The sequence below is a fragment of the Excalfactoria chinensis genome, chromosome 4, assembly GCF_039878825.1.
Source record: "Excalfactoria chinensis isolate bCotChi1 chromosome 4, bCotChi1.hap2, whole genome shotgun sequence".
In the NCBI taxonomy this organism is placed as follows: domain Eukaryota; kingdom Metazoa; phylum Chordata; class Aves; order Galliformes; family Phasianidae; genus Excalfactoria; species Excalfactoria chinensis.
In genome coordinates, this window is record NC_092828.1 from 3,205,732 (window position 1) to 3,227,586 (window position 21,855).

Sequence of the window (21,855 nt, forward strand, 5' to 3'; positions counted from 1 at the left end):
AAACAAGGCTCCAGTCCAGCTCTCTTCCTCATTTATTAGAAAAATGAATGTAGATCTTGATAAGACCTTTCTCAGACTGGGGAGATTCTACTTGAGGGCAGACAGACACCTCTACAGAATCCCTTATAGACTGAGAAATTATCAGTGGGATTTGCATTGCCTTGAAATGGCAAAGTACCTCAACGACACAACTTACACCACGGAGATCCCTGGCACTGGGTCTTGCAGGATGTCAGGCTCAGCGATTCCAGAGCAGAATCATACAATCATTAAGGTTGGAAAAGATCAATATTATTAAGTCCAGCTGTCAACCCACCTTCACCATGCCCACTAAACCATGTCCCTCAGTACCACAACCACTCTTTTCTTGAAAGCCTCCAGGGACAGTGACTCAACCATCTCCTTCGGCAGCCTGTTTCAACGCATTATCGCTCTCTCAGAGAAGGAATATTTCATAATATCCAACCTGTCTCTCCCCTGGTGCAACCTGAGGCCATCGCTTTCCATCCTACAGCTGTTAACAGGGAGCAGAGGCCAACCCCTCACTCCAGCATCCTTTCAGGGATCTGTAGAGTAGTGAGGTCTCTCCAGAGCCTCTTCCAACACTGAACCACCCCAGTTCCTGAGCTGCTCCCTATAAGACTTGTGCTCCAGATCCTTCACAGCTCCATTGCCCAAAGAAGAAAGAATGTGCTGCAAAGGTAGCAAAGGTTAAGGTAGCAAAACTACCTTAACCTTGGGAAGCTTAGCAGTAGTACTGAAGAAGGAAAAAATTAAAACACGCAGAAAGACAAGAGCTGATCTTTGGTGCAGATAATTTAGGACTGTAAGCAGCAAGAAAGCTGTAAGACAAGCTTTTTACAGTGTAAGAGAGCTGATGTTCTGGCGGCCAGTCCTAGTTGTCCAACAATAACACACATAATAAAACGATTCATTCCCTCTGCCCTTTGGAAGTGTCACGCTGGTAAATCCAACTCTTGCTTCGCTCCCAGCCCTCTGTCAGGCGGATCTCCCCTCACACCTCCACATCCCATCCTTCGGCATCTCGACAGGCCTTCCGTTCACTGGATAGACGCGGCCGCCCCACGGCACTCTGAGGACGAACCACCCCCAGAGCCCGGGCAGCCCTCACCGCCCACCTGCCGCCCCGCAGCCTCCACCCTTCGGCGCCTCCCTCCCCTCACAGCCCCAGCCCCCTCCCTCTCTCCCCGCTTGGTAACGCTGTCTCCGTACTCACAGCATCTGCGCACTGAGGGACGGCCGGCAACCCGCTGCCGGCCCTACGAGCCCTCGCTCAGCCCTCCCCGGCACAAGGCCTCCCCTCCTCCGCCTCACCACCCCCGAGCGCGGCGGTAACAGCGGCCGGATCGGCGGCGGCGGCGCAGGCGCGCTGCCTCTTCCCCTAGTGGCTGCCGCGGGGAGGCCGGCGGCCGCTCGCGGGTCCCCCCAGAGCCGAGCGAGCGCGGCTCGGGCCGGTAGCGGGAGGAGAAGAAGGAGGAGGAGGGTGGGAGGCGGGCGCCGGGCGCTGTGTGAGGAGGGAGTCGTGCTGCACACCCAGCCCGTCAGTAACCGCCGCTGCTGGGGAGGAGGAGGAGAAGGAGGCGGCGGCGGCGGCGAGAGGTTCTCCCACCCCCACCCACCGAGCTGAGGTGAGGCCAGGGCAAAGCATCCTCCTTTCTTTCCCTCATCCCTTCCTCCCTTTCATCCTTCCCCCACCCTCCTCGAGCTCCTTCCTTTCGTCCCTCTCTCCTCATCTTCCTTCCTCTCATCTCATCCTTCCCAGCGCTTCCCGGTCCTCCTTTCCTTTCTTCTCTCCTCGCCACCTTTCTCCACTCCTCCCCATCCCCCAGGCTTCTTCTCCCCACGTTTCACACCCACCACAAATCACCGTCTCTCCTTCCTTTCCCCCTTTTTTTATTTCAAAACGCGTTTTATTTTATTTTAGTTTATTTTATTTTTTATTGCTCACCCGGTGAAAGAGAAGAGGCTGAGAGAGAGCCGGTCACAGACGGAGATAATCCGCTGTCTTTAAAGAACGGATTTGAATTAATGGTCATTGGGTGGCGCGTGTATTGTGGGGAGAGGGGGATTATATTTAGGGAAGAAAGAGAAAGGTCAGAGGTGTGTTGTTTCGCTTATCCGTCTATTTACCTAGCGTCTCTTCGAAGGGAAACACAGCCCCGTGCGAACGCTCCTTTTGTGTTCTCGTTATTCTCCTTTCTTCAGGCAGCACGGAGATCTCTCCATGCCTTTGCCCACCCCCCTCCCTGTCGCGCACTGCGGGGCCGTGGGGTGGGCAGGGGGCTGCAGTCCACCATCCCTTTGCTTTAGGCCTCTTCCAGCCCCGCTTTGCGGTGACCCCCAAAACCCATCCCCAGCGCTCCCGGCTGCTGTCAGAAGTTTGCAGAGCGTTGAACGTGGTTTGATCCGTGCGTGGAGCTGAGGGAAAGCAGTGTGGAATTGGGCTGTGAGGTGTCTGGAGTGGAAGAAGTTTGGCTTTTGGGTGACAAAGAGAAGCAGTGTGACACTGTCCTTCTGCTCCCGTCACCCCAACTCCCAAACAGGGTGGCCAGGAAAGTAACTTTGACATGTTTATGGCACCTGCTTCTCCCTGGAGCAATGGGGATGTGGTGCCTGATGGCTTGGGAAGGTGCTGTTCCCTCCCTGGTTTTGCTGCTCAGCTGTGTGATGGCCCGACCTTTAGTTATCAGTGTGTTTAGTTGTTAACGTGCATGCAACCATTTCAGCCCTTGGAAGCTTCTGTTTGTCCAGCCTGAGCCTAAGTTTTGTTTATACTTTTTATATAACCATTCAAAGCCCTTTACTGTAACTATCTACTGTACCCCCGAGGGAAGCACACACAATAGCAAAACTCTCAGCCCTAACATGTAAAACTCTGCATCTTCTGCTCTACCTAAGTTCACTTAATGAACATTTCTTGTCAAGATTGCAGCAGTGTGTTTTGGAGTATGAGATAAGTAGCTTGAATAGGAGAACTCTCAGATGATGCTGAGGCGCGCAACAGATCTGGTTGGCTTTGTGGCTATCGAAGTGCGTCTGCTTTTCCTTTTAACCTATTGCTTCTGTGATTAATATCATGTATTGTTATCGGGCTTTTGGCATTGCATTCGAACACTTCCTTCTAGAAGAGAAAAAGTACTGACCTGAAGGGTGAACTTTCACACCCAGTTGTGTAAGTCATTGTTTATAGGCTGCTGCAGAAACACTCTCAGCTGTGGGTAAGGTAGCTGTAATGTCATCAGTGGGCGCTGCTGGTGACAAAAGCCTCCATAGGAAAGCTCCATCATCATTGGAAACCTGCATGAAAGTGCAGCCCTAATTTATGCAGATTTTTTGAAAGCTCTCTCTTAATATTAATGATGAACACGCATGGTACTGCTGACGTGCCTCTGAACAACTGAAAACCGAGAGTATTCATAGACTGAGACTTTAAAGCCAAAGGAAGCAATTAGATCTTCCACTCTGACCTCTTGACTGTTTTAGTCAGTTGGATTCTATCCAGTTACTTTTTGAGTGCAATAACTTGTATTTGGCTGAAGCACATTTCCCAGAAAAAAAGGAATTTTGATCGGAAGACTGTAAGAGGTGGAGAATCCACTGCTTATTAAGCTATTTGGCTCCAGCTCGCAGTCACTGGTTACTGCCGTGCCTTTCTCCAGCATGCTAAAAGAACTAGAAGTATTTTCTTACCACGGAGGGAGGCACCTATCTGTTGGAACCCACTAAATCCCTCTCTTTTCTGTTTGGGGAAAAAAAAACAAATGGTCTAGAATTACTTTAAATTGTCACTGAATACGTTTTCCTTACTACTCAGTTTCTGTGGCCTTCTTTCTTTTTAATTTTTTCTTCTCCAAATCTGCTTTTTCAATGTTTTTTGTGTGTCGGTGTGAGCTGGGTGCAGAGCACCAATGCCTATCTCAGGAGTGTTGTGTGAGTTTAAGTATTATCTCTTTAGCATTACTCTTCTGTTGATATATCACGTTTACATTTTAACCCCATTGGCTGCAGCACTGTATTTTAATCTCATTTTCACAGGTAATGTTTGCCCTATCAAAACCTTGGCAGGACTTTTTCTTTCAAGTAGACTTCATAGTTTTGTGGACTGGAGTGTGTTTCCTGATTGTGGCTCTACAACTTTATATGTGGCTTTATTTAAGAAGTTATTTTCTTTTATTTTTCTAACATGTATTTGAGTATATCAAGCAGTCCCAACTGGTTCACCCCAGTTATGCAGCATTCTGTCAGTCTGTAACTTGTGCAAACTTTGCCATGATTGTTCATGTCTACTTAAAAGGAACTGAAAAATTGTTTCTTGGGAGTGGCTTAAACTGTGGGGATTTCATGTAATCATAGAATAGTTTGGATTGGAAGGGACCTCAAGAATCATGAAGCTCCAAGCCCCCCTGCCTCAGGCTGTGAACCTCCATATCTAATTCTAGCCCAGGCTGCCCAGTTCCCATCCAACCTGACCTTGAACACCTCCAGCGACAGGGCATCAACAGCCTCTTTGGGCTGTTGTCCCAGCACCTCACCACTCTCATAGTAAAGAACTTCCCCCTGATATTAAACCTAAATCTTCCCTCCTTTAACTTAAAACCATTTCCCCTTGTCCTGCTGTTATCTACCCTTTCAAAGAGTTGACTCCCCTCCTGTTTATAGGCTCCCTTTAGGTACTTGAAGGCTTCAGTTCCTCATAAATCTGAGTTATGTATTGATGTGTTCTTCTTGAAGGCTGATTAGTTTGTCCTGAGGTGTCCCTTAACCAATTCTTAACCTATTTAATTGCTGCTGGTTTGTAATCAGACCATCACAGAATACTACACCAAGTGCCTTAAAAGTTTAAGCATGCATACTGACACATTATTTTTTTACTATTTTGCTCAGAATTTGCATTGTGCCATAACCTACAGCTATAAACGCAATCTCACTCGCTTTTTAGAGCATGGTAGTAATGTTAGCATTCTGGAATTTCCCTGCAGTTTTCAGAATGATTAAAAATTCATGTTGGTGGATTAACCATCTTGGATATTTCCGTGAGACCCCTTCTTTGTTGTGACCTTTTTCAGTCCTACTGAACAAAAAGCATTGCAGAGTAACGTTGCTTTAACATTGCTCGTGTCACAGGCTGAAGAGGTAATTCATCATTCTCATGAGACACAAGAAAGTCATCTCATTTCATTCCAAATGCAGAATTGCTTCCTGAATGCATCAGCCCCTTCTGCGCTATTAGTGTGATTAGATTCCCTGTTCAGTAGCACACCTTTGTGAGGGCGAAGATGTCTTTTGTTCTTACAAAGTCCCCCCTTCTGTTTTCCCCTTCTGCCAAGAAGTGTTTCCAGCTTCAACCATCAATTTTTACACTTACTGATACAAGAAATATTGAATATGTTCTCTTAAAACTTTTCTTTTTGTTTTGTGTGGCTTCTTATTCCTAACAGCAGCATTGATTGAAATCTGTGGCCAAATTACAGTAGTTATGACAAAAGCTTCTTGGTATTATGTGCTGCTTGAACATGACGGGGATTCTTTTTTCTTATGTATAATGACACAACAAGCATGCAGTCCATTGTATTGTGGGGCAAAGTAGGCATTTAGTTTTAATACAACATGTTTCAAGGCTTAGAGAAAAGAAGCTGAACTATTTGTTTATTACCTCCCTACTTTTTTTCATAGCCAGTACAAAGGATAGGACATCGGTTTCAGATATAGCAAAATGCAACACGTATTTGGAAATGGGAGGGGGAGGTATAGAGGAATAGAGAATGATAGCATGAATCTGATAGTAACCATAGTAGCATAGTTAGGCTATAAACCTGTTGGAGTTTTTGGGGGTCAGGTCCATAGAAATTGTCCCCCTGAGCTAATTTGAGGGAAGACACTAGAAAGGGATAAAAACAAGAACGGGATTAGGGAGGATAATGAAAGTTACAAGAAGAATGGTATATTTTAGAGGCTAAGAGCTGCTTCATGATTAAAATAAAACTTGTTTGTGTATTTTTGTATCCACACATTAGTTAAGATAAGCTTTCTTGGGGAATTAGATACATTATGTTGTTTACCACTTGGCCAGCAAGCACTTTCCCAGCTCAGAGCTTCCAACACATCAGGCTTCTGCAGTAAGCAGAAGAGGTCGGGACTCCCATTCTTCAGTGGGACTCCATTACTGATGGGGAGGATCTGTCAGCTGTATCAACAACACCAAGAGCACGAGTGTGATCAAACTGCTGCCCTATCTTGCAGGCCTTCAGCATTGTTGGAAAATAGTTGTATTGATACATTTTAATGTAAAAGACAAAAGGGATTAAGCTGCAGCCAGAAGTGAGCTGAAGGTGCAACAAAGAACAGGAAGCACATTTGGGCATATTAGAATAAGTGTCTAATAAAGAAGTTATTCTTGTACTCTGGCGTATTATCATCTTATGGAAATTCATAATTCCCTATTTTCAGAATTATCCTGAGTATTTCCAGTTGGTTGTGACTGTTTTTGATATTCTGGAGTTGGGAGCAACGAAGTTGGATTCCTTTTTGTGTTATTACGTGGGTGTACTTTACCGATCCGTATTGATTGGTGTTACTGGAAAGCTTATCCATTGAGCACTTTCTAAACACATCTCAGAGCGATAACGCTGTAACACTGTTGTGTTGAATTGAATCAGGTTCAGCAATCCATACTTCACTTCCAGGATAAAAGTGATACATCTCAGCTTTCTAAGTGGTTTCCTCAATATCATGCCACTAAGAGTTAGAGAATCATAGAATGGCTTGAGTTGAAAAGGACCAATATGTCATCTGGTTTCAACCCCACTGCTATGTTCAGGATCTCCAGCCACCAGACCAGGCAGCCCTGAGCCACATCCAGCCTGGCCTTGAATGTCTCCAGGGCTGGGACATCCACGGCCTCCTTGGGCAACCTGTTCCAGTGGTCACCACTCTGACATACCTTGTTCCAGACAATGTTTGGATACCAGCAGGCATTCATGAAAGCTTTTGTATTGTAAAATAGCCTGCATTCTTATTTAAATAACACATTTTCTGCTGTGTGAAGTAAGATTTTTGTGACCATCACTTACCAGTACAGTTGCTTGAGTGTAAGAATTCTTATGTCGGAAAACAATAATGTTTTGGAGTAATGTTTTGCTTTGGGTTGACAAGAAAGTGAAGTTTAATATTTCCAACAAAATATTTTCTTTTCACCCAAACGAGGAGAAATCCCACCTTTCTTTGAAGTACTGTAATTGCTGAATCAGCATTTTCTGGCAGCAACTGTTTTCTTTCCCTTTGGAATGTTTTTTGGCCAGCTGTACTTCTCAGTTGCATCACCCCCTGCATTAGTATTCCAGTACTGAGAACAGTAGAGAACTGTTTTCGCCACTGCTGCAGACACTGCCCAAGTTTTCCAGCTTCTTAAATAATGAGAATTATTTGGATAAGTGAAGCTGAATCCTGAAACACAGTAAGAGCATCTTGCAGAGATTTCATTTGAGAGGTGAAAAATAATAATTATATATATATGTGTGTGTATGTTTTCAATTACACAAAAGAATCACTGTATTCAGTGTGTTTTAATGCTATTGTCCAATCTGCGCTTATCACTGGTGTAATAATTATTACTTGCCATTTCTCTCGCCTGTGTCATCGCCCTTCTCTTTGAAGCTGTGCATTTTAAAAACAAGTATGTGTTACATAATGCCTAAAGGAGACACGAATATTAGAAAGTAAGACAATCTGAGCTTAAATCCTGTGCACGCTTTTGTGAACAAAGTCCAAGTTGTCTGGGTCAGGCCCGGCTCCCAGTTGCCCAGGTGACTTCTGAAAATGAGACTTAAGCTTTTAAGTTACTTAAGGCTTCTTGTAAATGGATTAATCAGTTGGTCCTTTTTAAGAACTAATTAACTTTTGTTTTTAATACCCTTTTATTTAATAACAAAAGCCTCTCTGCTATATTAGTGTTTAAGGAACTATGTAAAGTATTTCTGTTAAACCCTTCGTAGCCTCACAGGGGTGGTTGAGTCTCTCAGTTTGCTAAATTTTACTTACAAGAAATTGGTCAATGGGAAAAACTTTATTCCTTATACTCTAAATGGAAAAACTGCATCCTTTCTCTCCAAAGCTGATGAAACTGCTTTAATCAGTTCTTTAAATATTTTCAAGCATCAAATGAGGGAGGGAAGCCATCTCTTTGAAAGGGTAGATAATAGCAGGACAAGGGGAAATGGTTTTAAGTTGAAGGAGGGAAGATTTAGGTTGGATGTCAGGGGAAAGTTGTTTACTATGAGAGCGGTGAGCCTGGAGAGGCTGTGGGTGCCCCATCCATCCCTGGAGGTGTTCAAGACCAGGAAGGTTGGGGTCTTGGGAGCCTGGTCTGGTATTAAATGGGGAGGCTGGTGACCCTGTCTGTGGTGGGGGGTGAGAGAGGGGTTGGAGCTTCATGATCCCTGGGGTCCCTTGCAACCCAGGCCACTTTATGGTATGATTCTATGAAAAGAAGCTCCAAAATCTCTTCCCAAGGATTTAAGTTTCTGTTTAGGTTATGGAATAGAAATGCTATTGATTGCATTCTGAAATTTTAGTAGGTGCTGCTTTTTCTTTCTCTTGTACTATTATTGTAATATGGCAATAGCTGTACTTGTTCCAAAGGATCTATAGTAACAAACGTGAACAAAATCTCTTGGAAAGAGACTCTTTGCTGTTTTAACCTTCTTGGATAATCTGGGGGCAGGCATAGTTATCTGCTAAAGTTTTATTTTTTTTTTGTCTTTCTGAATTTTGAGTCAATTTAAAAGTTGTTGTGAATAACAGTGTTTGTATTCATGTGTTTAAGAAACAGAGTAGATTTGATGTTCTCTGTCATTAGGTATTGCTTTCCTTCAGAGTTAATGGGATGAATGGTCTCTCTTTCTGCTATAAAACATGATCAGCTGTGATGGTGGTTAATTCTTGATGTGAGTTCATATCTGTGCAGTTATATATTCCCCAATGGATGCAGAATTGCATCTCTAGGCAAGATGGGGATGATATACATAGGAAACCTTTGAGGCCTCTGTTGTATAATAGAGTATCTTTTGTTTCATCTAACAAAATAATCAGAATTGTAGTAGATATTTCCTATTGAGAGGACTAAACCTCGTGCTTGAAGTCCAGGAAGCTGTTGATTTAACAACATATGCTACCATTTTTATTGTTACCAAAATATAAGAGGGCTGATTAATAAAGTTCTCCCCCCACCCTTCACTGTTTTAAAACACTGAAGTAAAAGAAATCGTCACTTATGCTTGATTTTTATTTTTATTTTTCGATCAAGAAGTTATCAAAACTGTTTGTAAATGTTTATCTCATGGTTATAAAAGTTGACTGTTAGATGACAAAGGATTGTTAAGACTCCCAAGGAAAAGTATATTAAGGCTAACAACTGGAATTTCCAGTGAGAAACAGCAAGAGAAGGAAGGTTGTGTATTTTAAGCCTCTCTCTTCTGTTTGTGTACAGATAAGATCAAAAAATATCTCCATCATAGAGGGCCAAGATTGAATGTAGCCAAAATTGGCTTCTAAAATGCATTTTATCTTCCCCGTTTAGAATAAGTTTACACTGTCACTCATCAGCATTAGATTTCTTGTTTGACATAACTAACAGATTTAATCTGGAAGTACTAAAGCCGTTTTGCTATTTGAAAAATGCAAGAAAACCAATGAAGTTTAATCTTACAACTAAAATCTACAGGTTCTTTATTATTATTATTATTGCTATTATTGTTATTATTATTATTATTATTTTCCTTTTAGTGAAGTTGCAAAGGAAACAAGTGCAATTCATTACCAGATTACTGGTTAGAAAGAAACAAGTGACACCTTTTCCCCACGTTTTAGGGTCAACTTTGGAGGGATTGATGTATTTTCATTACAACATACAAACTCTTTTCAGGTTCGCATACAAATAGTCTTTAGTGCTTACTATAATCAAGTCAGAAATGCAAATAGGGAATTATAGCTACTTAGTCTAATTTTAAATGTGTCCATTATCTCTGTTATCTACATTTGCAGGGCTTGGATGCTGGGAAGTCCATGAATGAAAGAGGATGAGGATGTGCAGGAGTTGAGTGGGAGTAAATAGGTTCAAACAAATGTTCTCCAGGAGCACTTTGCTCCAGAGAGTACTATGCAGAGTTGTCATTTGTGCTCAGGTGGGCTGCTGGTGCTTGCAGGCAAAGGCAAAGATATTTTAATCTGTTCTTGCACTCTAAAAAGTTTCTTGGTGACTTGTACCCTTGAACAAAAAGTTTCTTTTATACACAAATTCTAGCCCATGCATTCAGGCCTGTGTGCTGGGAATCCTAGGCCAGTACATGTGTAGGCACCAGGATGCTTCCTTGGTGTTAGAGCAGTAAGGACACAAGCCTTGAGTGGGAACGTCTTCTGCATGTCTCTGTTCATGTGAAAACAGAACCAAAGTGTATATAAGCACTAACATCCCCTGCCTGCTTTCCCCACCTTCTAAAATGCATCTCTTTACTATGTTCTTTACTATGAGGTGCTGGAGCAGCTGCCCAGAGAGGCTGCGGATGCCCTATTCACCTCTGGAGGTGTTCAAGGCCAGGTTGGGTGGGACCCTGGGCAGCCTGGTCTGATATTAAATGTGGAGACAGGTGGTCTTGCCTGTGGTGCGGGGTTTGGAGCTTCATGATCCTTGAGGTCCCTTCCAATCCAAGCCATTCTATGATCCTATGAAACAATTTTCTACAGCTAAGAACTGGAAAATATAAGGAGTATCTATGTTCAATATTCACCTTCAGTGAGAAGGGTAAGAAATAGTATTTTTTAATTTGTTTTTATTATAATATGTAAATTTACTCATCGTGACCAGAGAAACAATTGGCTTACTTCTCACAGGGTCTTTTTGGAGCACCAGCTGGAGGTAATGTATGTTCCTCAGTGATCTCAAATGCTGTGCTGTAGTCTAATGAACAATGGCAGAGTAAAATGGAGGAGTAAAATTACATTTTATGCAGACGTAGCCAAGAAGTTTTCAGAATTAATGCCTTGAAGTAGTTGAGAAAGCTGAGCAATTGTGGGAGCTAAGTAGACTTCTTCTTTTGCTTTAAAGTAGAAACATCACTGAGTACTCACCTTCATGTGAGCCTTAAGCTGGGTACAAGTTCAGCAGGCTACAGATTTGGTGGCAGCAAAAGAAAATCATTGATGTGTGGACAGATTTAACACACAAAAACTGTTGTGGTTTGGATTCAAAAATAGAAGGCTTGCAAGCAGAATGAGGTTAGGAGCTGTAGTGGCGGCACAAGTGCAGTTGCTTTTTTGAGGCTCTGCACTCTGTGTTCTCCATCCTGCTAGTTTCAGGGCTGTTCTGGCTTGTCAGATGCCAAGAATTTTCCTTTAATTTCAGATTCTGTGAGTGATTGACTTAGTTGACAAACCCTTCTTAAGTTGGTTGCATCTTAAGGGTAGAGTCAGCTTAATGTGAGTTGTTTAAGAGCTTTTGTGCTCGTGAAAATGATGCAGAGATGAACTGACAACACGAGTGCGTTCAGGTCTCCTGTTGGCTTAATGAGTTTATTTTTGTGGAGTGGTTGACAAGCAGCCAAAAGAAACAAACAAACAGAATGACATAGCCCAGGAACAGCATCTTCACTGATTACATATATATATGTATATATATATATATATATATATATTTTTTTTTTTCCATAAAAAGATCATTTAGGAGGCAGGGGAGTCACTGTATTCAGTTCATATAAGGAACAGTCTCTAGGGAAGGATCAAAGGCTGTGCTATGCAAAGAAATAATCCATTGGTAGCTTAAAGATTTCTTCAGGTATGCTTGAATTCTGTGATCTGAACTGGGCAATGTGAACCTGGGTGTCCAAGATTTTTTGGCGATACTTAATCAGTTCTTGAAGATACTGTTTGGATTTTTCTCTTTTATTTCAGTTCTTCATTGAAAATGGGATGAAACTGATCAGTCAAGTGCAGAAATAATTTTGAAATCACTCTTGATAAAACATAATTTTAATAATTTCATAGAATCATAGAATTACCCAGGTTGGAAAAGACCTTGAAGATCATCAAGTTCTACCTCAGCCTAACCATAGTATAACCTAACAACCCTCTGCTAAATCATATCCCTGAGCACCACATCCAAACGGCTCTTATTAATTTGCACCAGTGTTTGTATAGGAAGGACCAGAAGGTGCTTAGATGTGAAGTTACCTCTTGGCCAGTAAAGCTAGGGTATAGGAAATGCAGACAAAGCATGACTGCAGTAGGAAAGGTGTGTTGCAAGAAGGCTTTCAACAGTTTCATGTACCTAGAGCTTCTTTAAATGAGGAGCGTGTATGCAAGTAGAAAGGAAAAACAGACTTGAGAAGATGAACTTCTTTTATTCATTTAAAAACAAAGTGCATCCATACAAAACTGTAGTTCCAAATCTGAATTATATTCCTGCAATTTGATAAAATGTGAAAAACCCGAGGAAGAACTTTGCATTGACATTATGGAGGGCTTCTTTCAGCACTATAGGCAGCTTTCTGTGCATCTTAGCTGAAAAACAGATTAGAGTATTCAGCTTATGCAAGATGAAAACCTCAGTCCTGGGAAAGTAATGTTGCAAACATCTCACTCGACGCTCTTAGTCCTGTCTCTGCCTTTGGCCATGAAATGTGTCAATATTTTCTACATTTGGTGTGACCTAATCCATTCCTGCGTGGTTTTACAATGATATGTATGTTGTTCTAAAAGTAATGCCTTTTATTTATTTTCACAGTAACTGCAATAGACCCCTAGTGTATAATAACACTATTTGGTAAATTCTCAGCTACAGGATTCTGTTTTTTAACATAATCACCATCATAATGTGGTTTGTATTTTATGTCACTGTTACCATTACTGAAATGCACCACCCACCACCTCACTGTGTTGTCGCTGTTTGTATACGACATTCAGGAAAAGGTGATCAAGATCAACGGGTGCCATTTTTTTCTGCATGGAGGAATTCAATGACACATCTTTACTTCAGATGCACTTCCATGCCAGAAGCCATTTTATCAGACTGCCCCTTTGCTGCCATCTGTCACATGGCAACAAAATGTAATGGAATACTGGTGGGAATGTTCAGGATCTACTGCCATACTACCAGCATCCACCTTTGATATCATAGACCAACACAAAGGCATTACTCTTGGTGCAGCCCTTGTACGTAAGTTGCTTAAAGCTCTGGAAAATTAGAAGGCTTCCCTGTGTTACCTCACAGATCTGCTGTGAGCATTGATGTGTATTCCTTCTGTGTTCTAGTAACTGTTTTAAGTGAGGGAACTCTTATCATTTCAGCGTTTGGATAAGAAAAAAGGATACTCAGTGTCCAGTACATCAGAGCTTCTTGCATCCATTTCTCATTTGTCCCATATAGATAGTTCATTCTGCTCAAATGTTCATCTTAATGAGCTATTTTATGTGTGTTCCTGTTTTGATCTAAAGATAGATTTTCTGATGAAGTGAGAAACCAGTTCTGTCATGTTGGGCCAGCTGAGCAAAACATTACAGATGGACTTGGTTGACTAACACGAACTTGCAGCATCCTGCTGTTGATGTGTTGTTCTACTTGCTCTTGTTAGGTGCTGTGCAAGACCTCATCTATATCTGTCATGACTGTCTTGTACAACATCTCAGGGTGAGAAACATGGTATCGGAGCATGGAATTATTTGATGAGTTTCATTAGATTTCTCTCCAATTGCACTGGATGTGGTGGTTCCTTCCATGGAAAGAAGCAAAATTCTTGGTTAGTCTTATGGTGGCAATGTTCAACAGTTAATAATGAGATTTGGTGATAATAAGGGAAATTTGTGCTGTTGTCTTTAAAATTAGGCTTACTGTACATGCGCATATCTAATATACACATTTCCTATGTGAAGAATCTAAATTCATTGTGGGCAGATGTCTCTTAAGTGCAGCAAGTACTACTGAAACTATTCCAAGGTGAAATGTAAGTTAGGTCAAAAGTGGTGTTTGTTGTTATTGTGTTGGAAGTGATTTGTTATTTGTGTGTCCTGGGTTCTTTTGAAGTCTTATGACCAAATACTGTGGTTTTTAATTTTGGATTCCAGTAAATGAATGACAAGAATTTGGTAAAGGTTTATAATGGAAATTAATAGTGTTGCAATAGTGCTACTGCCACATTCAGTCCCAGCACTGTTTAATCACCACTAAGTGTTGAAATTTGGGAAGGAGACCTTTTATTTCTGTTAAGAAGAGTTTGTTTGTTTGTTTTTCAACTATAGATGCTAAACCTTAGTCCAGACTCCATTCCAAAACTGTATGTCTACATAATTCTAAATAATTTAGTGAAAAATGTGTTGGTAGTAACAGGGGTTTTTAATGTTTAAAAACATCAGAATGTGTTTAAATTGAGTTTTGCTGAATACAATGGAAAGATGAAAAATAGACAACCTTATTGCTTATTATAATAAATTATGAATGCTTCAGGTGATTTCCAGATTTAATAGCAGCTATAGTGCTAAACAGTTCTATTGCTGAACTATTTTATTCTAAATTATGTTCTTAAGCCTGGGGAAAAATAGGTCTTTAAGAGCTGTGCTAACAAATTCTTATCATCGTATTGAGGCCTTAGTAAAGTGTGATCTATTATTCCTTACATTTTATTTCAAGACAACCGAATGTAAGGAGATGCTTTGTATTTTTTTTGCTACAGATTGGCTCAGTATTGCTCCAGTGCAGTGTTTGTTGTCATTTTACTATTTTTATAACTATTTTTCATGGTGAAGGCTTGTGATTTCATTAGCAGTTATTTTAAAACCTGAAAAACCTGACAGGGCTAAAAGGAAAAAGAATTCTGTTTTCCATGTAGATAAGCACGGAAGGACGTGAATAAAAATCAGGTTGGCCTTTCCTCCACGCTTCACAACTCTCCTCCACAGCTTTATGAACCACTGGGAAATGGGCCATGTTAGCTTCAATTTTGTAAATAATTAGCATTCTTGGTGTGGATGTTTTTATTGAAAGTATCTTTCTAGATTCATTTGTGGATAGTAAAGCCAGCTTGATGTACTGAAGCTGTGCTACCTCCCGTCGTTGTCCAGTTAGTTGTTAAGAGGCTTGTGGCATTTTTCTTGCTGTTTTTGCCTATCTTTCCAGCACAATGGGAGCTTATTCCAAGAGCCAGAACTTGTGATAACCCTTGAAACTAAAGCACACATCTTATATATTAACTGCACCTTTGGTACCCATAGGTTGTCTCGAGAACATCCTTGCTGCTCCTCAGAACTCAGAGTGGTCTTCGTCCTTTGAAATGAGCAATGGGGAATGAATTACAAGTGCTTCACAGTCCTTACTTTTTCTGCCCGCTTAATGGTGTAGTGACCTTTTATTGATGGTGCTGAGAATGTGCATTTTGTTAATGCCCCCGAGATGTGCCCCTAAGTTTAAAGCAGATGAGCATTGGTGCTAAAATACCACTTTGCTTTGAGGGATTATGGCTGACACACCTGGACCCTTCCTTCCTTTAGTTTGCTGCAGTGATGCTTACTGTCCTTGTTTGCATTTCACGTGCTCTGCTTGATATAAGGAAACAAGTCCACACTGCATTTATTTTAAAGTGAAGAGAAGAAATGACTGTATCCAGAATGATGACAATGAGCTGTTTATTACCACAAGCAGTGCATTTTATTTTCTTTCAGTTAGAAAGCAGTGATTTGTCTGAATTTTTGGAGTGGTTTTTAAGTGAATAATGATATAAGAGCCTTCTTACTCGAGGCTTCTTATAAATGCAGTTATTTATATGAGAAAAACTGCTCATGCTTGGATTATTTATGCAGGGAAAAAAAAGAAGCCAAAACAACTGGCTCTGGATTGATATAATTTTTCTTCCTCATCTTCTCTGAACCAATTTGTTTTCTCTGTGCAGTGAGTTCTACTTTGTTTTAGATAGGTAAGAGCTCCTTATGCCATTTCCCTGGGTAAAGTGATCAGATTCAGAACTCGCCTTCTCTTCTTCAAGGCAAACTTTGTTCCTTGTGGCTTCAAGAGAGAATATTGTGGCCTTTCCCCTTTCATTTTTAGCAGACCAGGCTTCATTAAAAGCAGCACTGTGATTGTTCCTGGTCTGCTGTCATTGGCATCCTCTTTCCTTCCTTTCTATGTTTTCTTCCCCGACAGCAATTAAGAGAGAGAGGTGTAAAGATGAACTGCACCTTCTTCCCCCTTTTCGGGTTGCACTTTTGATGCCAGCCCCCTCCTATGAGTTTCATTTGAGCTCTGAGCCAGCATTCTGACCCTGAAGTTCATGGGGATGTGAATCCAATGCTGACCCTTCAGGTCATTTAAATCTACAGTTCTGTGGTGGGGAATGTGTGCTTGTTGCTAGAAGGATGGTCTAAACAGCCTTCCTAGAGCACCGTTAACTACTGACAGTAATCATAAAGCAAAGATGCAGAGGATTTTATATCAACAAAGATTACTCCTACCTAGAGCCAAGAGTGACCTAATTTTCATAGATACACCAGCAGGATCTGAGAGTCTGTCTGTAAACAGTTTCTTAGCAACAGCTGCCTGTCCCCTAGAAAGAATGTCACTTTTTACCCATGCTGAGGTTTTCTTCTGTTGACTCCCAAATTTTACAGCCCTTCTGCCCCAATCAGTGCTTTCAATTGCAGGAAGGCTGAAGCAGTTTTGTCAGCGATGATGGCTCTCCTTTCTCTGGTAGCAGCCACCTACGGCTCAGTGAGGTGGGGCTGACATTAAATCACTGTTTACTTTAATGCTGGCTTCACAACAGCTTTTCTGTTGCAGCCCAGCGCACTGATTTATCGTAGTGCAGTTCCATAAAAATTCTGAAATGATGAAGGATCTTGCATTTCCACATCTCTGCTTCCGCTTAAATCCAGGAGGTGACAGACTAGGAACAATAAAATGAAATTCCATTTATTTATTTATTAAGGTATCAACTTGTTTCTTGTTTTTGAAAAAAATTTTTTTTTACAGCACAAGTCTCTTTCTTCATTTAGTCTTGTGCAGCATCTGTCTCAAAGACTGAATTCAGAGGCCAACAAACTGGAGCCCTTTTGGATATGGTTTTTATTACCTGAAAGCTTGCAGCTTGCATGTCCATCATTTTGAGCTTCATCTACCTTAAACATCATTGTGTAATTTGCATGGAGAGGTCAAGCAGTGACACCTTCAGAAAGAGCAGACCTACTATTTTCTACAGTAATACAGAGATAAATAGAGCAGGAGGGGAGAGGGGAAAAAAAGAGTAATTTCCCTGGACAGTTACAAGCTCTTTTGATCAATTTAAACACAAATGTTATTTGAAAATAGCAATCTATTTCCTTTAGCCAAACATCTGTATGGCATGAAGTACAGGAATACAATTTTCAGTTTTTTTAATTATTATTATTATTAATGTTTATTGAATGTTGGCATATTTTAAGACTCATAACCTGGGGGCTGAAGGCAAGTAATTGATTCAGGTAATAAGAAGTTTGAATGATCATAAATACTAAGTCCTCTATCTTGCTACTGACGTACCTTATTCTGCTTAGCTGAGACTACTACAAAATGGAGAAGTGCAGGTGCTGTAGAAGTCAGATTTTGAACTGAAGGTGTTGGAATGGGATATGATCATGAACACATTTAATAGGAGGTAAGGAAGAGCAAGCTGAAATCTGCCTCCATTATAGTCGGGAAGATGGTTGGACTAGAGATGATCTTGTAGGTCCTTTCCAACCTTGTGATTCTATGACTATGATAGTCTCAGAGAAAAGAAACCTTCAAGAAAATACAGCAAAGTGCACATACTGAAAATGCTTCAAGGGTAAAGATAATAATGTATGCTTACATTGATCAGTTCTATTTCCCAGCTTTGTGTGGCAGCAGATCCACTTAAGATGTAAAAAAGTCTTTCTCTGGAGGTTGTGAAAGCAGGAGTGAATTTTCAGGTGGCTGAAGATTCATGAGAAGTCAGAGTAGCATCAGTTAGCACAGGTTGGTAGGATCTGTGTAGGTGTATTGTTCCTTATTTATCATAGAATCATAGAATGGCCTGAGTTGAAAAGGGCCACAATGCTCATCTGGTTCCAACACCCTGCTATGTGCAGGGTCACCAACCACCAGTCCTTTGCCACATCCAGCCTGGCCTTGAATGCCTGCAGGGATGGGGCATCCACAGCCTCCTTGGGCAACCTGTTTCAGTGCATCACCACCCTCTGTGTGAGAAACGTCCTCCTAATGTCCAACCTAAACCTCCCCTGTCTCAGTTTAAAACCATTCTTCCTTGTACTAGCACTATTCACCATTGTAAACAGTCATTTACTACCAATTTATTGTCAATTCTTTATTTCACCTGCTGTGAGGGTTAAATATGACTTCAGCTTGAAAAAATGGCCTTCCTACTTTTCCTTCTCCTTTAACAGAAGGCTTGTGGATGTTGATTTGAGGAATGTTTATGGCTGATAAAGACTGAAGCCTATTGCATAATTTAAGGAAATTGTTGATTTTATCTCTGCTCCAGAAGAGGTACGTTCATATGTCTTTATGTCTGAGGACTTTTGAGCATAATAGGGAAAATATAAGTAGAAATCTCTGTTGACGTGAGAATCTGTCTTGTTTCTTAAAACTGTTTTTATTTCTTTCTCTTTGTTTCATTTTGATATTCAGAAGTTTCTGCTGTGTGCAGAATGGAGAGTTAAAAAGTAATTGAGGTATTTTTCTGGCTTGCATTTAAGAAATAAGAATGAGTAGAAGGAATTTGTCTTATGAAAGAGGTTAGATGCAACTGGGAAACACAAAAAGAAAGGCAGTTTAAAATACTTTGCTGCCTAAAAAGCTGGCATTGAAGTACAATAAAGAACTTGAGGAGGAAGACAGATGTGAAACACGAGCTTTTGAAGAACTTTCTATGAAAAGGGCAATAAAGCTAAGATTTGTTACGTTTATACTTTTTAGGAGCTGCTAGGGTGGCTGACTGTCAAACAACATAAAAATAGACGGTGATAAAAGACTTGAGTACTTTTTTTAACTGGTTTCAGTATTTTCCATTACAATTTGGCCAAAAGTAGCGCATTGTTTTTAAATGGGTTTTTATTTATTTATTTTATTTTTTTGTTATCTTATTTTTTTCTTATGTAAATGAAAGTTATCTCAATCGTTATCAGTAATTAGTTGAAATTTCCCTTTAGGTTTGGACCAAACTTAATGGATACTCTCATAAAGTAGAAATCACACATTACTGTTCTTTCTCTGCTATTGTGTGAGGTATGGATAAACCCTAATGAAAATATACCTTTCTAACTAAATATTCTTTTATTGACAGAAATTTTCTGTTTTTTTTTTTTTTTTTTTTTTTTTTTTTTGCAAGCTCTTCAAAACCAAAAAAACCCCTTCCTTTTTCTAAGCAAATTATTGTAGCTCTGTGTTTCCTGCATATATTAACCAAATGTTTGAAGACTGAAGGCAACGAATATGCAGTGAGTCATCTGTTGAGAATAAAACCTGATACGTTTGTGAATGAAATCCAGCTTTGTAAAGCAGAGCATAGAATCATAGAATCATAAGCATGCAGCTCGTTTTTATTGTTTGGGGGAATTTTTTATTTTTTTTTAAAATTATATATTTTTGCTTTTAACAGATGTACAAGTTAAGAAGGTTTTATTTAGACTTGTGAAGTATTCTCTCATATTTGTACATTTGCTGATAATGGGATGAATTGGCTATTTCATAGAACTGTACTATGATTGCAGTTATCATCCATGGTAGTTTTTAAACATTTTTAGGGATGCTTGCATGGATAATATTGAACTTTGATCCCTAACTCTGAACATAAACACGAGGAAGCCTAATAAGTCTGAAAGAGAACTGAATCCCAAACTCTTGATGAAGCTCCTCGACAATCAAGTAGCTTGTAGAACAGCTGGAACGAGTCTAGGCTTTTTAGCAGAAGTGTGAGCTCATCTGACAAAATGTGTGAAGTATGCAATGCCTTCCTAAGTCCAAATTATGTATATATTGATTTCTTCAACTCTTGTTGACATTTTTTTCCTGTAATCACCATGCTTAATAGCAAAATGTGCTATTCTTTCTGTAGCCATGGTTGAAAACAAAGAGGATGTGTATGAGCTGATTCTTTCCTGGTTATTCTATCCCAGCCTTTAATAGCTGCTTGTGGGTTTCGTGAATCTCAGAGTAGCATCTGGGTGATAACTTTTAAATGAAGACAGCTCCATTAATGTTTCATAACTTCCATCATTAGCATTGCCTTCTACATCTCTGAAACATTCCACTGCAACCGGCTCCACAAATGTGAGGGAAGAAGTAATACCTTTCTAATGCTTTTAAAACTGTTTACTGAAGAGTTGCTGAGGTGCTTTTAAGTCTTTTGAGTCATATAAAATAGTGTGAGTTCAGTTCTATTCACCTCTGTTCTGTCTTTAAAGTTTTTATTTTGTCTGTTTCCTTGTTCATGTTGAAAACTAATGATTGAAGTCTGTTTAGACACTTCTCATACAGAAAGTATTCAGTGCTTCTCACTGAGGCTTTACGAATACATCTTGTATTTCTAGTAGACCTTTTTGCAGAAGGAAGCACATACAACGTTAAAGATTAGATTTGTAACAAATTCAAGCCGTGACATGCTAGTATTCAACTCCCCATTCCTTTTCCTTTCCAAATGAAGCAGTGCGGTGCTGCTCTTTCAATGACTTCCAGCTGTGACTTCAGTATCAATTGGTAACTTAAATCATTTTACATGTGAAACAGCTTTGCTGCTCTCAATGTACTGTATTTTGCAGTGGTATAAAATGTAATTTCATGTAGTATCTTTGACCCCAGTCACCACATGCAGAATCTACAGTTCTGCTTAGTGAGATTAATGCTAGGGTATCCTAAATATATGTTTATTTTTTCCTGTCATTAGCAAATAGTCACCTTACTCTTCACCTCCTTTCTTGTTGTGTATGAATATAGAAGCGAATGTGGATTCACACTGTGAAATTGGAAGTGAATGTGGATTCACAGCATGGGCTCTTGGCAGACCAGGTTTTCTTTCTCATTCCTTCTCTGTGAGGACTGCATGATGATTTTCCTTCAGGTGACACATAAAGGTGAAAATTTGCCCAGTGTTCAGACAGCCTCTTAGGACTGATGAGCAGCAGCATGGAGATCAAGGATCTATATGCAGATGGATGTCACATGGAAGAAAAAGTACTAAGGGGAATACGAATGCTGTGAAGTAGAAAACTGAGTATTAGGATCTTTGCAGTACTGTTGGTCGAAACATTGATATCTCACAGGATAAAAAAGCAGGGGACAAATCTCAAGTGGAAAGCAATGAAAAAGAGCCTGAACAGAGGCCAAAAAAAGTTGTGGATGCCCCATCCTTGGAGGCATTCATTGCTAGATTGGATGGGGCCACGGGCAGACTGAGATAGTGGGTGGCAACCAGCTCACAGCTGGGGGTTGGAACTGGATGGTCTTTAAGGTTCGTTTCAACCTGGTCCATTCTATGTTTATTGTCCTAAAATAGGAAATAATGGAGCTTGAAAGTTGGATTCCAAATAAGTAGTTTCTGTTCTGAAGAAACTTTAAGATGGTAAAGAAAATAATATATATTTTTAAATTATTATTCATTAAAATAAAGAATGAAGAATAATCAGAATGAGGATTTGCAATAGTAAAACACCTATTTTCAGTAAACATTTCTGAAAAGGTATCTTCCAAATATTGAAATTTTAAATGTCCAAAATGTTACAAAGGAGGCGAAAAATAATTCTGCAAAACAGTTCAAGGCAAACAAACTAATTATGAATCTATTTCTAACC

General features: G+C 40.3%; 1 protein-coding gene across 1 annotated transcript in view; it reads left to right on the top strand.

The window, feature by feature from the left end:
* Positions 1–1,448: 1,448 nt before the first annotated feature.
* CTNNA2 (catenin alpha 2) overlaps positions 1,449–21,855 on the top strand; it is a 441,905-nt gene continuing 421,498 nt past the window's right edge. Inside the window, exon 1 of the mRNA XM_072334895.1 lies at positions 1,449–1,649. The gene's annotated coding sequence lies outside the window, so the exon portion shown is untranslated. The remainder of the gene's footprint in view (positions 1,650–21,855) is intronic.